Source organism: Cyanistes caeruleus, unplaced genomic scaffold (assembly GCF_971803275.1).
Source record: "Cyanistes caeruleus unplaced genomic scaffold, bCyaCae1.hap1.1 HAP1_SCAFFOLD_102, whole genome shotgun sequence".
Lineage (NCBI taxonomy): Eukaryota > Metazoa > Chordata > Aves > Passeriformes > Paridae > Cyanistes > Cyanistes caeruleus.
In genome coordinates, this window is record NW_028255904.1 from 668,085 (window position 1) to 683,078 (window position 14,994).

The window sequence follows — 14,994 nt, forward strand, 5'->3', positions numbered from 1 at the left end:
GGACTGTGGGCATGTGCCTGAGGCTTGTTCTTGAGTAGTGATTTGGGAGGGAGCAGAAGGGTCTCAGTAGGCAATTGGTGTTTTCTTCATTAATTGCTGAATGAAAGACACAATGTGGCCTCACGCAACAAGAGAACTTGCAGAACTTACTGACTATAAGTTTGTGCTGAATTCCCAGAAAAGGGAAGTGTTGAAGTGTAACAAATAGGGCTTTTGAATTCAGGTAGCTCCTGAGCCTTCATCCAAAACAACCACCAGGAGGCTGACAACTATCTCGTGCAGAGCCCTGCTACAAGGGCTTCCATAATCACGGAATTAGAAAATATGAAGCTTAGGAAAGTAGAATGTGCCCATCAAGTTAAAAAAGTTTAAAAGCTTGTCCTGTGCAAAGAATGGACAAGTGAGTTTGTGGTTGAGCTTTCCTCCTCACTCCTGGCATTGAATAAACAAATCCCTGCTCTGTAGGCCCTACACTATGGAGTACTGTTTTCTTGATTATGTTTTGCTCATCGTAATCACACTATGCTTTTCATTTTCTTCTTAGAACCTTCTAAGCATGAAGTGAGTAAGACAGTTAGTTGTGTATTGATAGGGCCGAAGAAACATTTCCAAATGCCATCCCGGGAAAGGAAAGGACGTGAAACAGCGCTGGGGAAGAGCGTCCCTCGCACAGCCCTCAGAGCTGCCACCATGCACAAGATGGCGGCCGGGGCCGAGGCTGTGCCACCGTGCACAAGATGGCGGCCGGGGCTGAGGCTGTGCCACCGTGCACAAGATGCCGGCCGGGGCTGAGGCTGTGCCACCATGCACAAGATGGCGGCCGAGGCTGAGGCTGTGCCACCGTGCACAAGATGCCGGCCGGGGCTGAGGCTGTGCCTCTCAGAGCGCTCTGCAGCCTCTGCCAGCCCAGCCCCAGCCCCGGAGCAGCGCAGGGCGGGCAGAGCCCCCTTCCAGCCGTCTGCTTCAATGGACATTGACAGACACCCGGGCCACGCACACAGGCTCTGTGCACACAAACACGTACCAAACACTTGGGAACCTCGGCTGGCAGCATTTTCAGGTGAAAATACAAAGAAACTCCAGGGTTTGAAGGTTTTCAAATAGAATATTTCATTTGCCAATAAAAGGACCAAAAGCAGAAAGGGGCATCCCAGCCTGTTTCTTCCATGCAGGAATAGTGTCACAGTGACTGTGAGCTGATGAAGACGGAGATGGGATTTAATGCAAAGCAGATTGTGCAGTGGGTGCTCACCTGTGATATGTATCCCTCACAGTACCTATTTATTTGGAACACTAGGAAGATTATGAGGCTGGGCAAGATACACGGATGAGACCTACAAACCTTGTTCCTCTCTCCAGGGACAGAAAAGGACAGAGTAATAACACACAAAAAAACAACATAAAAACATCAAAGTCAGTAAAAAAAAAGGCCAAACCTCAGATAGAAAAGAAATGAAAAAATGGCAATTGAAACTAAAATAATCATTTAGTAAGGCCATAGGGATAATCATTGATAGACTAAAATATCTCATTTAATTCATGAAAAAAGTATAAAATAAAGTATTAAAACTGTAAATCTAAACAAAAGCATCCATTAATGAAACAAATGTTAAAATAACTGTAATCTCATGAAAAGCTTGAACAGAAAATAAATAAAAACAATAACATCCCCATTGCATTGAGGGAGAGAAGTAGAAAACTTCCATTTCCAAAGATGATCACGAAAACAAATGAAGAAAATGTTTGCCTTCAAACAACTCATCCTTAAAATAACACCCCATGAATTCATAACCCATAGACACACCTCTAGGAGGGCTGTAAAAATGAGAAAAATGTCACAATAGAAAAATTTTTTCCCAGATGCCTGCTATTTGTAAAAATAAAAAACCACAAAAAACCTGTTTCTTGTAAAAAAGTCTTCATGATACAATAAGAAAAAACTCCTCTCCCTAAAAAAACTAATAAAAAACTTGTGTAATGAATACTGTTTTAACATCTGAAGTTCTATCTCTATGCTGTCAGTTAAAAAAAAAACAACAAAAGTTATTCAGGAGAGGAAAGGCATTCTGTAAGTTTTATTCTGGTTTCTCATTCTTGTAGTCCTGTTAATAAAGTTTTTTATTCCTTCTAAGTTTAAAGCATGGTTTTCCCTTCTCCTAATCCATATTTCACAGTGAGAAATGAGTAAGTGCCCTGGAGATTTCAGCCAGCGCTAAACCCACCACATTATTTAGTGCATTAGCCAAAAAACTCAAATTAGCGAATCTCAGCCACTGCACCAGGCTGAAGCTGAGGATCCCCAGCCAAGCTCAGAGGGAGGAGAACACAGCATTTGTGGGATCCTTTCCAGTCTGACTTGCTTTAGCTGGAACCCGGGGGAGGAGAAAGCAGGAGAAGGGTTGGCTGAGTCCTCTCCCCTCTGCCTTGCCCTTCTCTGCTGGATCCTCTGTTCATCCCACACCCACCCCAAGACTCCATCCCCATCCTACTGGTGATTAAAGGAGATAAAGAGGAGATAAAAGAGATAGAGAGGAGAGAAAAAGAGAAGTTTAAATGCAGTTTAAATATGAAAGAAATACCTATGTTAGTGCCTGCTGAGAGTTCCAAGGGAGCTGAAGGGTTTGGGAAGGGCCAGGAGCCTGTGAAGGGCTCAGGAGCTGCTGCTGCCGGGAGGGAGGAAATGCACCAATGGCTCCCAGCAGAGTCTGTGCTTTGAGGCTCTTTCCCAAACAGCTGCAGGAGGGAGAGCAGCTGAGTTTGGAGGAAGAGTTTTCTGCTGAGGTTTCCTGTTTGGAGCTGTCACAAGCTTGAGCTGCTCAAGGGAAACGCGGCTCTGCTTCCAGCAGGGCCCAACTGCCCGGGAGCACAACTTGGTTCCCTGGCCCTGAGCCAACGGGCAGCAGCAGCTTCTGTTCCCTCCTGGCTCTTGTGTCATTTCCAGCAGCACAAGACACACCAAGAAAAGCTCCTCCAGAACATGCCATGAGAAACACAACCTGATTTCATTGCATGAAGGAGCTCTGACAGTCCCAAGGGCTCAGGTTTGTTTGTCAGTGAACAGAGCAGGGAAAAGCACAGACACATTCCCAGCACAGGGAATTCACAGGAGGAAAGTGCAGCGCTGGAGGATGTGCTTGGATACAACGTTCCCACGGCAGTTTTGGGGATAAAATTGTCAGCAGAGAGAAAAAGAAAAAGTGCTCCCAAGGGTGGGCTGGGGAGGGCTGGTGCTTCCCGGGAGGCTCCCGAAGCTCAACAGTGTGGAAGCGTGGCTAGCTAACAAAGGTCGTGTTCCCATGCAGCAATTAGCTGAGAAAGAATTAAACAACAGTAGAGTGTAGTTGGTATGAGATGTTGCAATGTCAGAAAGACCTTAGTGATAACTGTGAACTGAGAATAGGACACTGTGATCAGAAGAATGTGGATTCAGCACAGATGAATGACCACAAGAATGTGGAACTAGGTGGAGTTGTCCTTAAACAAAATATCCAATAATGAGCTTGCTTTTGCACTATATATGAGCCTAATTATTGATGTTATATAGGGAGTTTGGAGTTGCCAATAAAGGAGACTTGCTGATCATTCATACTGAGTGCTGCTTGTCTCCCGCCGAACTCATCAAATGGCGCCCGAACAAATGGGACCCTTGGGACCTTTGGGACCTTTGGGACATTAAAAAGCGAAGGCCACGGGAGTCGGCGACAGGGGACGGGTCCTCCGCAGCAAGGACGGCGAAAAGCAACGGTGCCGCGCCCCAGGCGACCTCAGAGGAGAGTCCTGGCCGTAACGTGCTGCCGAACCTTGTAGGGCTGCAACAGCGCTGACGGTAAGATGGAAAGGCAAGCAGCACATGATTTATTCACCTGCTTTTTAGAAAAGCCACAGGTTAAGGGTTTTGATTTGCACAAGGAGCTTCCTGGACTTCTTGCTTATGGGTATGCTCACGCCTTTGCCTCCCACTGCTGGGCAAACACTCCTATCTGTGCTGCCCATGGAAAGAGGGAGGGAGAATCAGAGAGACGGAAATAATGAGAAAGAAATTCCAGAGCAAACACTGAAACAACAGAATCTGTTCAGTTACGGCAGGATGTGATATATCCTGAACTATTTGCTTCACTTTTGGAGTCACTCTTAACACTACAATCTTATTTAAGTTCCAACTTTACTACCCTGGAGGAAAAGAATCCAAATTTAGATTGGTTTCCACCTGAACCAGGGGGACATGGGGGAGCACTGAGGTGTGCGCAGAGAGCGGGGGCACCCCTGGGGCAGAAGCAGTGCAGAAAAAGTTCCAAGGCCACACTGAACAATTACAGAAACAGCTGAGCAGAAACAGGTGGCTCAGACAGCTTCAAAAAGTGACAAAATAGCCAAAATTCACAAACTATATGGTATCTAATTCAAACTTCATCACTGTAATTAGAAGTTGATAAGCTGCAATGATCGCCACTGTTAGTACCTGGCCGTGAGAGACTTTTCGTGTAACATCGCTTGCTTTTGTAAAAATCGTGCCCCTTTTTTCCTCTATCAGTGAACAAGAGAGATTGAGAGAAACAACTGTATGTGTTAAAGTTAACTTTGTGAGGTGTTTTTTTGTTGTTTTTTTCTGCAAGAGCATGTGGAGAATGTGAAGAAAGGTAACAGCAGCAGAGAGCAGCAGCAGGGCGGGCAGTCCACCCCCCCACTCCCTCTCTAAGAAAAAGCACTGGGATAGTACCCAGTTTGTTAAAAAGTCATGATTCATGGGTTTTTAAAAATGTTTTTATATACCCTGTTAGAGTTAATTTTGTGTTTTAAGTAATTATGAGTTTATGCAGTTGCAGTTTTTTAGAGTTTTCCTGGAGAAATTATTGTGATTCTTTGAAAGTTTAAAAAGGCCCCTTTTCAAAAAAAAACGGTGTTTAAGGTGAATATTAACAGAAGTTACCTTGCAATAATTAGCCTTAAAACCTAAGGTTAAAATATGGTATAATTTACAGTTACTAAGAAAACCTTCCAATTGATGTTATCTACAAAAGATATTTATGGTTTGAAAAAATTAATTAGTTAAGAGAACTTTACTGTACAAGACAAAGTTAAGTTAAAGTATATATTACCCATTTGCTTGTTTTTTCCACAATTCTAATAAGGTAATTTCAATGTGAGTCCTTTTGTTATATAAAACACATATAACTGCATATATACCAATTTGGATTTTGGATTTTAGTTTAAGAATTAGACTTAATGTTTCTGAAAAGTGCTACAAAAGCTGAATGGCAACTTGACAAATCCTGTGTTGTTGTGGTTTTTCTCTAGAAAAACTGCACTTTAAAATCCTAACCAATTTGAACATATACTAGGCATATTCATGTTTTGAATGAGTATTTTTAGTACCATTTGCAGTTATTGTGGGTTATTCTCAAAGCTAGATGACATAGAATTGTGATATACTTGTTACATTTTTATAATCTTCATAGTGAATCCATGTTACTATTATATTTTGTTTAAAAGGTATATATCAAACTTTTAGTTGCCTCTTTGTAGTAACAGAATAAGATTAAGTTATGTTTTTATTTAATATAGATTAAGTGTTAATAGAATTAAGAGAAGTCAAGTTTTATTATGTTTAGGCTTGAATGTTTTTAAGTTAAGTTTTATAACTTAGATATTCTTTTAAGGTTAAGTTTTGTTATTTCCTTTTGTTATAATTAATTTTATTAATTTTAAATACTGTTTAATTTAAATTGTTTATGTTTTATTGGAGACACTTGTCGAAACTGCAAAGTATAGTTATTTTCCGAGAGAGATGAAGATAGCCACATCTGAAACAGCTGTGACAGAACACTGATGAACACCTGCTTGTGGATAGAAGGGAATGCAGTCTGTGACACCCTTGACTTCATCGGGAGTTCTATTGGTTGTTACAATCTCTGCAGTTTTGTTTGTTATAGCTCTCTTATTTTTCAGTGTTTCTAGAATTTTAAGATGTACCATTGCTGAGGACCAACTGCCATGGGAGAGGCTTCAGATTAAACCAACTGCTGTGTGGTTTAATTGGTCTGGTACCTGAGGCTTCTGATTATTTGCTTTGTACAAATGCATTTTAACAGTTTGCTGTGCTGTAAGCATCTCCTAGCTGCTACTATTGAGAACCTTGTTTTAGAAATGAGTTAAGAGGCATCTTTCCAGTTTAAAGCCTAGGCCCTGGCCAAGCCTTGACTTTACCTGGTCCTATAGAATGTTTGCCAGCAGATCCAGATGTTTTCTGTACCAAATCAGTATTTGAGTCACTTTTTGACTCAGCAATTTGACCCTATTAATATGGCAGCTGGATCAATTTTGAAGTGGGCTTGGAGAATCATTTCTGGAGGTGGTTATCCAATCCTTCACTGATGATTTTTTGTTTCTGTTTGTTTGCTAACTATGGGATGCTGGTGCAGTGTTTTAGTAATTAATAGTAGTTTTATATTACATATCTTATTAATAATGTTTATGATTTAATTGATTTTTTAACTGCTATAGGTTATTAATCCTTGTATATATGGGTTTGTGTTGATGTTGATGTTTATAACAGAAGTACATCTCATTTTTATTTTTTTTTAAGAAAACGGGGAAAATTGATATCCTAAAAGCATTTTGATTAGTGTAATTCATTAACTTCAAGGAGAGAAGTGTCTGTGTTTTGTTGGCAGGTTCAAAAAGGTCACCTGTTCATCTGACCAGACTGTGCCTCTGAACACACGAGATCCAGTGAACAGAGAAGTCACCACACAGCCTTGGTACTCCAGACATGGATCAGAAGTGGAGCTGTCAGGACACAGTTGTGTCTGAGCACTACACAGACAGTTGCCAACAGAAATTTTATGTTGTTATTATGATGTTGTGTCTCTACCAATTTTTCAGTTTTCTTTTGTTTTAAGATTTAGAAGGATGTGAAGAACAACCTGAACATCAAAGCCCTCAGTCACTGATCAGCTGCCATCTGACATCAAGGGAGCAGTGAACGTTCCAAGACTGAATTCTGTTAAATCATAGTCTGTTTGTGAAGGAAATTCTGTAGAAGATCTAAGAAAAGTGTAGAGACTCCATCTAACTGTATATAAAGCAAATTGTAGTTGTGTGTTTACCCTTTCAGCAAATTGCTTCCACGCTTAGACTACATATATACCAGAGCACGTGTGTTAAAAGTAGTTATATAATAGTTTAAGAGTTTAGCCTGTGTAGTAATTGTTATGTTAGTATAAAGTATAAGCATTTCCCCCTTCAAGAGGCAGTGTAAGCATCTTTGAAAGTCCATTTAACGTTAAAGTTTAGCTGTGAGTTTGCAAGTATGGTGTCATTTACATGGAACAAACTGCTTATGGTAATTGTGTTGTGTATAGTCCTGACCAACTGTCTGCTAACTAACATCCAAAAGTGACAGAACATATGGGTCACTCTGGCACACTGAACTGGCCAAAGGTCAATGTGTTTGAGCCTAGCCACACCTGGAGATCCTTTTCACACCTGTCTCATAGGAGTCCCTGAATGAATCCTCAAGCATTTAAAGGTTTAATAAGTAATGAGACTCGACTGAATGGATTGGCAACGTTGCAAGGGTGCAATTGCACTGTTGGCTTCACATTAAGACAACTTGAAGCCTATTGGCAAGCAAAAATTACCAAAGTTCTCAATGTTACCATGCAGCCCTCAGAAGAATTAGATTTGTTAGGTTCCACCAATACCTCAGGTGGATGGATAATGTTTGAACCCCCAACAGAAGCCATTCTAACAAAGTAATGCAGCACTGGGCTGCAGACAACCCTATAGCTGATCTCGTTACTCACACTGAGAGTAAAGCCTTTATTAGTGGTGCAATCTCACAGGACAATTACCAAAGTGATTACCTAGTTCCATATTCCTAATTTGTGGAGATAGAGCATGGAATGAGAGTCCTGCAAATCCACATAGAAGACCCTGTTATCTTGGGAAACTTACTTTGTTTCCATCCAAGCTTACACCAATTGCTGAATGTAGTTGATAAAATAAAAAACATCAGTCAGTCAAAGTGAAGCCTGAATGAATTAAAGCTTAGCAACTCTAAAAAGGCTCGCTTGTTAGACTAAGAAGGATTGAACTTAATATGCATGATGTTAAGTGAACTTTCAGCCGATGTGAGTAGTGTACGTCATGCAGTATTACAAAATCGAGCTGCAATTGACTTTTTGCTCTTAGCACAAGGACATGGTTGTGAGGAGTTTGAAGGCATGTGCTGCTTGAATCTTACTGATCATTCAGTTTCCATCCATGGGCAACTGCAGCAGCTACAGGATGGGTTACATGCCCTGAAAGAAGATAGTGACCCCATTGGAAGTTGGTTCTCCAGCTGGGGCATCACTGGATGGTTGAGGTCTCTTGTGCTAGAAGGGGGACGGACTTTACTTATAATGTTAATGGGGATGAAAGTCTAAGTTGTGTGTTATCTTGGCTTCATGAAACTATAGAATGAGTCACATCCAAAGCCTGGTTTGTGCAAAAAGTGAAAGGGGGAATTGTTGCTATATTTTATATATTAGTAAAGGCCTGTCTGCACAAACCAGTCTTTGAAATAACTTGTGATATTAAAGGCTAAAGTCCTTGAAACCCTCCTGCAGAAGAGAGAGTAAAGCAAAACAATATCCTTGTGTACAGGAGAAAAAATGTAAACTGTGTGTGTTAGCCAATAGTAACTTGCTCTGCCTGCAGGCCCTGTAGAACCCTATAAAAGGTGTGCTAAAGATAGAAATAAACGGCGTTCATGTTTACTTCTGTGAAGAGCGGTGAGTTGCTGGCGGTCCTCCAATAAAGTTCTACAAATGAAACATAACAAATGTCATTGGGGTGCAGAGGCATTGGTGAAATTGATGAAACAAAAATTAATCTCGGTACAGATGCTAACAATGGCAAAATCAGTAATGTCAAAATGTGAAATCTGCTTAAAAAACAACTCAGTGGCTAGACACAGGCATAGCTAGGGAAGATTAGGATAGGAACAGAATCAGGATGACACTTGGCAAAACCTTCTAGTAGAGTGAAATTTGGGTGGGCCCTAGAGTCTTTGCTTGGTCCTATAGCAAACTATCAGAAGAGAGAAATGTTGTACAAACTTACAGGTCAGGTAGATAAATTAGCAAGAGTGACCAGAGAAAGATTTAAAGAACTAAACATACAATTACAATTTACTACTCCTGAAAGAGCATGGAGGGATCCCTTTTAAAGGGATGGATTGATCATTGCTGCATCCACACCCCAAATGTGACTGCAGATGTAGAATATGACATCAATCAATTGCAACAAATAGAGCACGAAGCACAGGAAGAGCAAAAGGATTTGTCTACAAGTTGGTTAGGCAAAATCTTCAAAGGGTTAGGGTGGAATGTGAGTTCATGGATTAAATCTATCATTGAGAGTGTGATCATCTTACTAACTGTATTCTTAGCAATTTGGTTAGTTGACAGCATCTTCAAGGGAGAAATACAGAAGAAAACGTCCTGGAACCAGAAAATAATAAAGGCACTGATGTGAGATCCACACCCACCATCTTCTGGTTCTCCAGTTCGTGACAACATCCAGGACAACGCTTACATCAATCAAGGATTCGAAGAACATCAAGTATAAACTCAGAAACAAAGGACTGTATCAAGTGAAAACATTTGCACTTATAGTGAAGTGAAAATGCTTTCAAAGGGGGGAATGATAGTAAAAGGCTTTGAAATCATAGAAAATTCGGGGACTTAGAAATAAAGTTAGGTTTGGCAAGCCTGGGAAAAGTAGGCCATGGAAAATGTTAGGCCTTGTGCTTGCTAAAGATCAGGTGAAACTGCACCTGTGTAGTCAGTAGATGATAAATGATACAATTGTTAGATGTAATTAGATATAATTATTGTTTAAAGAACATGAGGAACAATGTTAGGGGGCCGGGGGGGATCACGAGAAATCCATGCTTGGGTAACATCAATGTATACAATAGAACAATGTTAGTTTAATAATTAATATATAAGTTTTATAATGATAGAGTAGAAAAACATGTTCAACTCAAAACCAAGTCGGGTCAGATTTGGGTATGTGTACCCCTGACACCCAGATCTCTTAATAAAGCACCTGCATATAATCATTCGTAATTGTCTGTGCTCCTGAACGCTAACAATTTCATCAGATTTTACTGGAATTTTGTGAGAAATCTGTGGAATTTTGTGGGATATTTTGTAAAATTTTGTGAGATATTGAGGAGATTTAGGGAATTTTGTGGGAAATTTTCTGGAATTTTGAGAATTTTTCTAGAATTTTGTGGGATTCTGAGAAGACTTGAAGAGTTTTTTGGTATTTTTCTGGAATTTTGTGGAACACTGGAGATTTTGTGGATGTTTCTGAAATTTGGTAGGGTTTTGTGCAGATTTAGGGAATTTTGTGGGATTTTTCTGGAATTTTGTAGAAATTTATGGAGACATTTTCAGTTGTTTCTGGAAAATCGTAGGGTTTTGATAAGATTGAGGGGTTTTTTTAATTTTTCTGCAATTTTGTGGGTTTTTTCTGGAATTTTGTAGAGAAATGTGGAGATATTTTGGGATGTTTCTGGAAATGTGTAGGGTTTTGAGAAGTTTTAGGAAATTTTGTGGGTGTTTTCTGCCATTTTGTGGGATTTTAAGGAGACTTGAAGGATTTTGTGGGAGGTTTATAGAATTATTGGGATTTTTATGGAATGTTGTGGGGTTTTTGTGGAATTTTGTGGGATTTTGAGGAGACTTGAGGAATTTTGAGGGATTTTTCTAAGGCTTTGAGGAAATTGGAGCAGATTTTTTGGAATGTTTCTGGAATTTGGTAGGGTTTTGAGACGTTTCAGGGATTTTTGTGGGATTTTTCCGGAATTTCATGGGATTTTTCTGACCTTTTGTGGGATTTTGATAAAATTTAAATATTTTTGTGGGATTTTTTTTGAATTTTGTGGGATTTTTTTTGAATGTTGTGAAATTTTGTGGGATTTTGAGGAGACTTGAAGAATTTTTGGGGGATTTTTCTGGAATCTTGTGGGATTGTTCCTTAAATTTTGTGTGATGCTTCTGGAATTTCGTGGGGGTTTTATGGAATTTTGAGGGATATTGAGGAGACATGAAGAATTTTCAGGCATCTTTCTTAGATTTTGTGGGAATTTGTGGAGATTTTTTGGGATGTTTCTGGAATTCAGTGGGGTTTTGAGAAGATTGATGGAATTCTTCAGGGGTGTTTTTTGGAATTTTGTAGGATTTTTTGGAGTTATTCTGGAATTATGAGGAGATTTTGTGGGATGATTCTGGAATTATTGAGGTTTTTGTGAAATTTTGAAAGATTTTGGGAAGACTTGAAGAATTTTGTGGGCTTTTTCTTAGATTTTGTGGAAATTTGTGGAGATTTTGTGGGATGTTTCAAAAATTTGATTGGGTTTTGAGAAGATTTAAGGACTTATTTTATTTTTTTCTGCAATTTTGAGGGATTTATATGCTATTTTTGGGGATTTTTGTTGAATTTTGTGGGATTTTTCTGGAATGTTGTGGGATAATGAAGAGACTTGAAGAATTTTGAGGGATATTTCTGGAATTTTGTTGAAAGTGGAAGAGATCTGTGTGGATGTTTCTGGAATTTTGAGGAAATATTTTGGAATGTTGTGGAAATTGGAAGAGATTTTTTTTATGTTTCTGGAATTTGGTGACATTTTGAAGAATTTTGTGGCACTTTTGTGGAATTTTTGTAGAATTTTGTGGGATTTTGAGAAGACTTGAACAATTTTGTGGGATTTTTCTTAGATTGTGTGGAAATTTGTGGAGATTTTGTGGGATATTTCCAGAATTTGGAGGGGGTATTGTAGAATTTTGAGGGATATTGAAGAAAAATGTAGAATTCCGCGGGATTTTTCTTAGATTTTGTGGAACTTTGTGGAGATTTTGTGGGATGTTTCAAAAATTTGGTAGGGTTATGAGAAGATTTAAGGATTTTTTTGGGTTTTTGCTGAAATTTTGTAGGATTTTTCTGGAATTTTGTGATATATTGAGGAAACGATGAATTTTGAGGGATATTTCTAATATTTTCTGGAAAATAGTAGAGATTTTGTGAGATGTTTCTGGAATTTGGTGAAGGGAGAAAATTTAGGTAATTTTGTGGTATTTTTTTCAAATGTTGTCAAATGTGGAACTTCTCTTAAATTTTGTGGAATTTTCTCAAATTTTGAGGGATTTTTGTAGAATTTTGTGGAAATTGTGGAGATTTTGTGGGATGTTTTTGGAATTCGGTAAAGTTTTGAGAAGATTTAGTGAATTTTGTGGTATTTTTTTCTTTAATGTTGTGGGATTTTTTTTAAATTTTGTGGGATATTGAAGAGATTTTTGTGGAAGTTTCTTGAATTTTGTGAGATTTTTTTTGAATTTTGAAAGATTTCGAAGACTCATGAAAAGTTTTTAAGCATTTTTCTTAGATTGTGTGGAAATTATTGTTTTGGGGTTTTGTAGATCTTTGTAGGATTTTGAGGAGACTTGAAGGATTTTGTGGAGTGTTTCTAGAATTTTTAGGATTATTTTGGAATGTTGTGTGGTTTCTGTGGAATTTTGTGAGATATGGAGGAGACTTGAGGAGTTTTGAGGGATTTTTCTTAGGTTTAGTGGAAATTAGTGGAGATTTTGTGGGATGTTTCTGGAATGTGGTGGGGTTTTGAGAAGATTTTGGGAATTTTATGAATTTTTTTCAGGAATTTTGTGAGGTGTTTCTGTAATTTTGAGGGATTTCTTTGGAATGTTGTGGAATTGTCTGAAATTTTGTGGGATTTTGAGGAGACTTGAAGAATTTTGAGTACATTTTTCTTAGATTGTGTGGAAAGTATTGGAGATTTCGTGGGATGTTTCTGTGATTTTTGGGGATTTTTTTAGAATGTTGTGTGGTTTCTGTGGAATTTTGTGGGATATTGAGGAGACTTGAAGAGTTTTGAGGGATTTTTCTTAGGTTTTTTGGAAATTTGTGGAGATTTTGTGGGATATTTCTGGAATTTGTTGGGCTTATGAGAAGATTTTGGGAATTTTGTGGATTTTTTACTGGAATTTGGTGAGGTTTTTCTGGAATTTTGTGGGATTTTGAGGAGACTTGAAGAGTTTTGAGGGGTTTTTCTTAGATTGTGCGGAAATTATTGGAGATTTTGTGGGATATTTCTGGAATTTGGTAGCGTTTTGAGTAGATTTAGGAATTTTTGTGGGTGTTTTCTGCCATTTTTTGTGATTTTTCTGGAATTTTGAGGGTTGTTTCTGGAATTTTGTGATGTGTTTGTGTAATTTGGGTTATTGTCCTGGTTTAGGGTAAATTTGGGAGAAAACCTCCAGTGGGGCTCCCCCCGGGAAGCAAACCCACGTGGCCCCTTTCTCCCACCCCCCATCCAGTTCGGGAAGAGATTTCTCTGAGAGAAATGGAAAAAACCTGTTTATTTCCCAGGCACAGCACTACCCAGCACAAAAATGAACGATATCAAATTACAAAACCTCTCGCCCTTCAGCAGAGATGAGGAGCTTCAGAGGGTCTCTTTCCTGGGGGTGTTGGCTCTGTTATCAGTCCCTCTGGCGCTGGAAAATGCCGCTGCCCAGGCTGGGCTCCCGGTAGTCCAGGGGTGCTCCCGGTGCTCCCCCGAGTCCCCAGTCCAGAGCAGCTTCGATTCGTTTCAGGAAAAGGGAAAGAAAACAGTCCAGGAAGACCTCTCTGCTCCGGCTAGCTGGAAAGCCAAGGCGATCTGTGTCTTGTTGTCTGTCTGTGCTGTAGTCAAAACTCCCGATGCGGGGGGAGCAAGTGCAGTCTGATAACAGACTTGGTGCTTCTTTTCCACTCACTTTTACTCTCAGATGGAATTTTAAGAATACAGAACCTGTGTCGGGGTTAGGTGGACGAATGGGGATACAATTTAACATCATAATCAACCCAGGACACACGCCCACTGTGCTTTCCAGCTGCTTTGCTCCAGCTCCCCCCAAATCACCACGAATTCCACTGAACTGAAACAAATCCAAATCCTCGTGGGTCGGGACAAGGGCAGGGAGAGGTCACTCAGGGATCACCATCAGGGGCACAACAGCCCGACACGGGGAAATGAACTGAGCTTAGGACTGAGCAAATCAGACCAGGAGAATGAGGATTAAAATCAATCTTGAGAAACACCTCCTCCCGCTCCTGAACTTTTCTGTCCGGGCCGCTGCTCGCGGGGCACAGAGAGGAGCCCGGCCGTGTCCCTCCAGACCTCCCTGGGAATCAGCCCAGAGCCCTCAGCCTTCCTTGTGCCCATCCCCGGGGCCCCTTGTCCCTCCCAATGGCTCCCGTGGCTCTCCCAGTCCATCCCAGCCTCTCCCAGTCCATCCCAGTCACTCCCAGTGACCCCGCCTGTCCATCTCGCCCCTCCATGGATCTACCGCCCCTCAGCCAATCAGAGCGCGCATCTCTGATGAGTCATCAGTTGCCGGGCAGATCCACAGAGCCGAGAGCCCCGCGCTGGACTCGGCCTCTCAGTGCCGCGCACTTCATTCCCAGTCCCTCCCAGTGCCACCACAGTCCCGCCCAGTGCCACCACAGTCCCGCCCAGTGCCACCACAGTCCCTCCCAGTGCCACCACAGTCCCGCCCAGTGCCACCACAGTCCCGCCCACTTTTTTTTAGCCATTCCCAGTCTATTCCTAGCTCATTCTCACTTCACTCCCAGACCTCTATGCCCTCTTCCAGTGTCCCAGGATCCACTCTCATCTCTTCAGTGCCACCCCAGTCCCTCCCTGTCCATTCCCAGTCCCTCCCAATGCCACACCACTCCTCTCCACTCTCTCCCAGTGCCCATCCCAGCGTGTCCATCTCGCTGGTGCCCTCCAGCTCCCAGCCCGGCCCCGGCCGCCTGCTCTGCTCCCTGATGGATTTCTCCCCTGCCCACATCCAGCTGAGCTGCTCCCAGGGCCAGCAGCAGCTCTCGGGCCACGTGCTGGCCACTGCCGTGCTCCCCAGCGGGGACTGGAGCCAG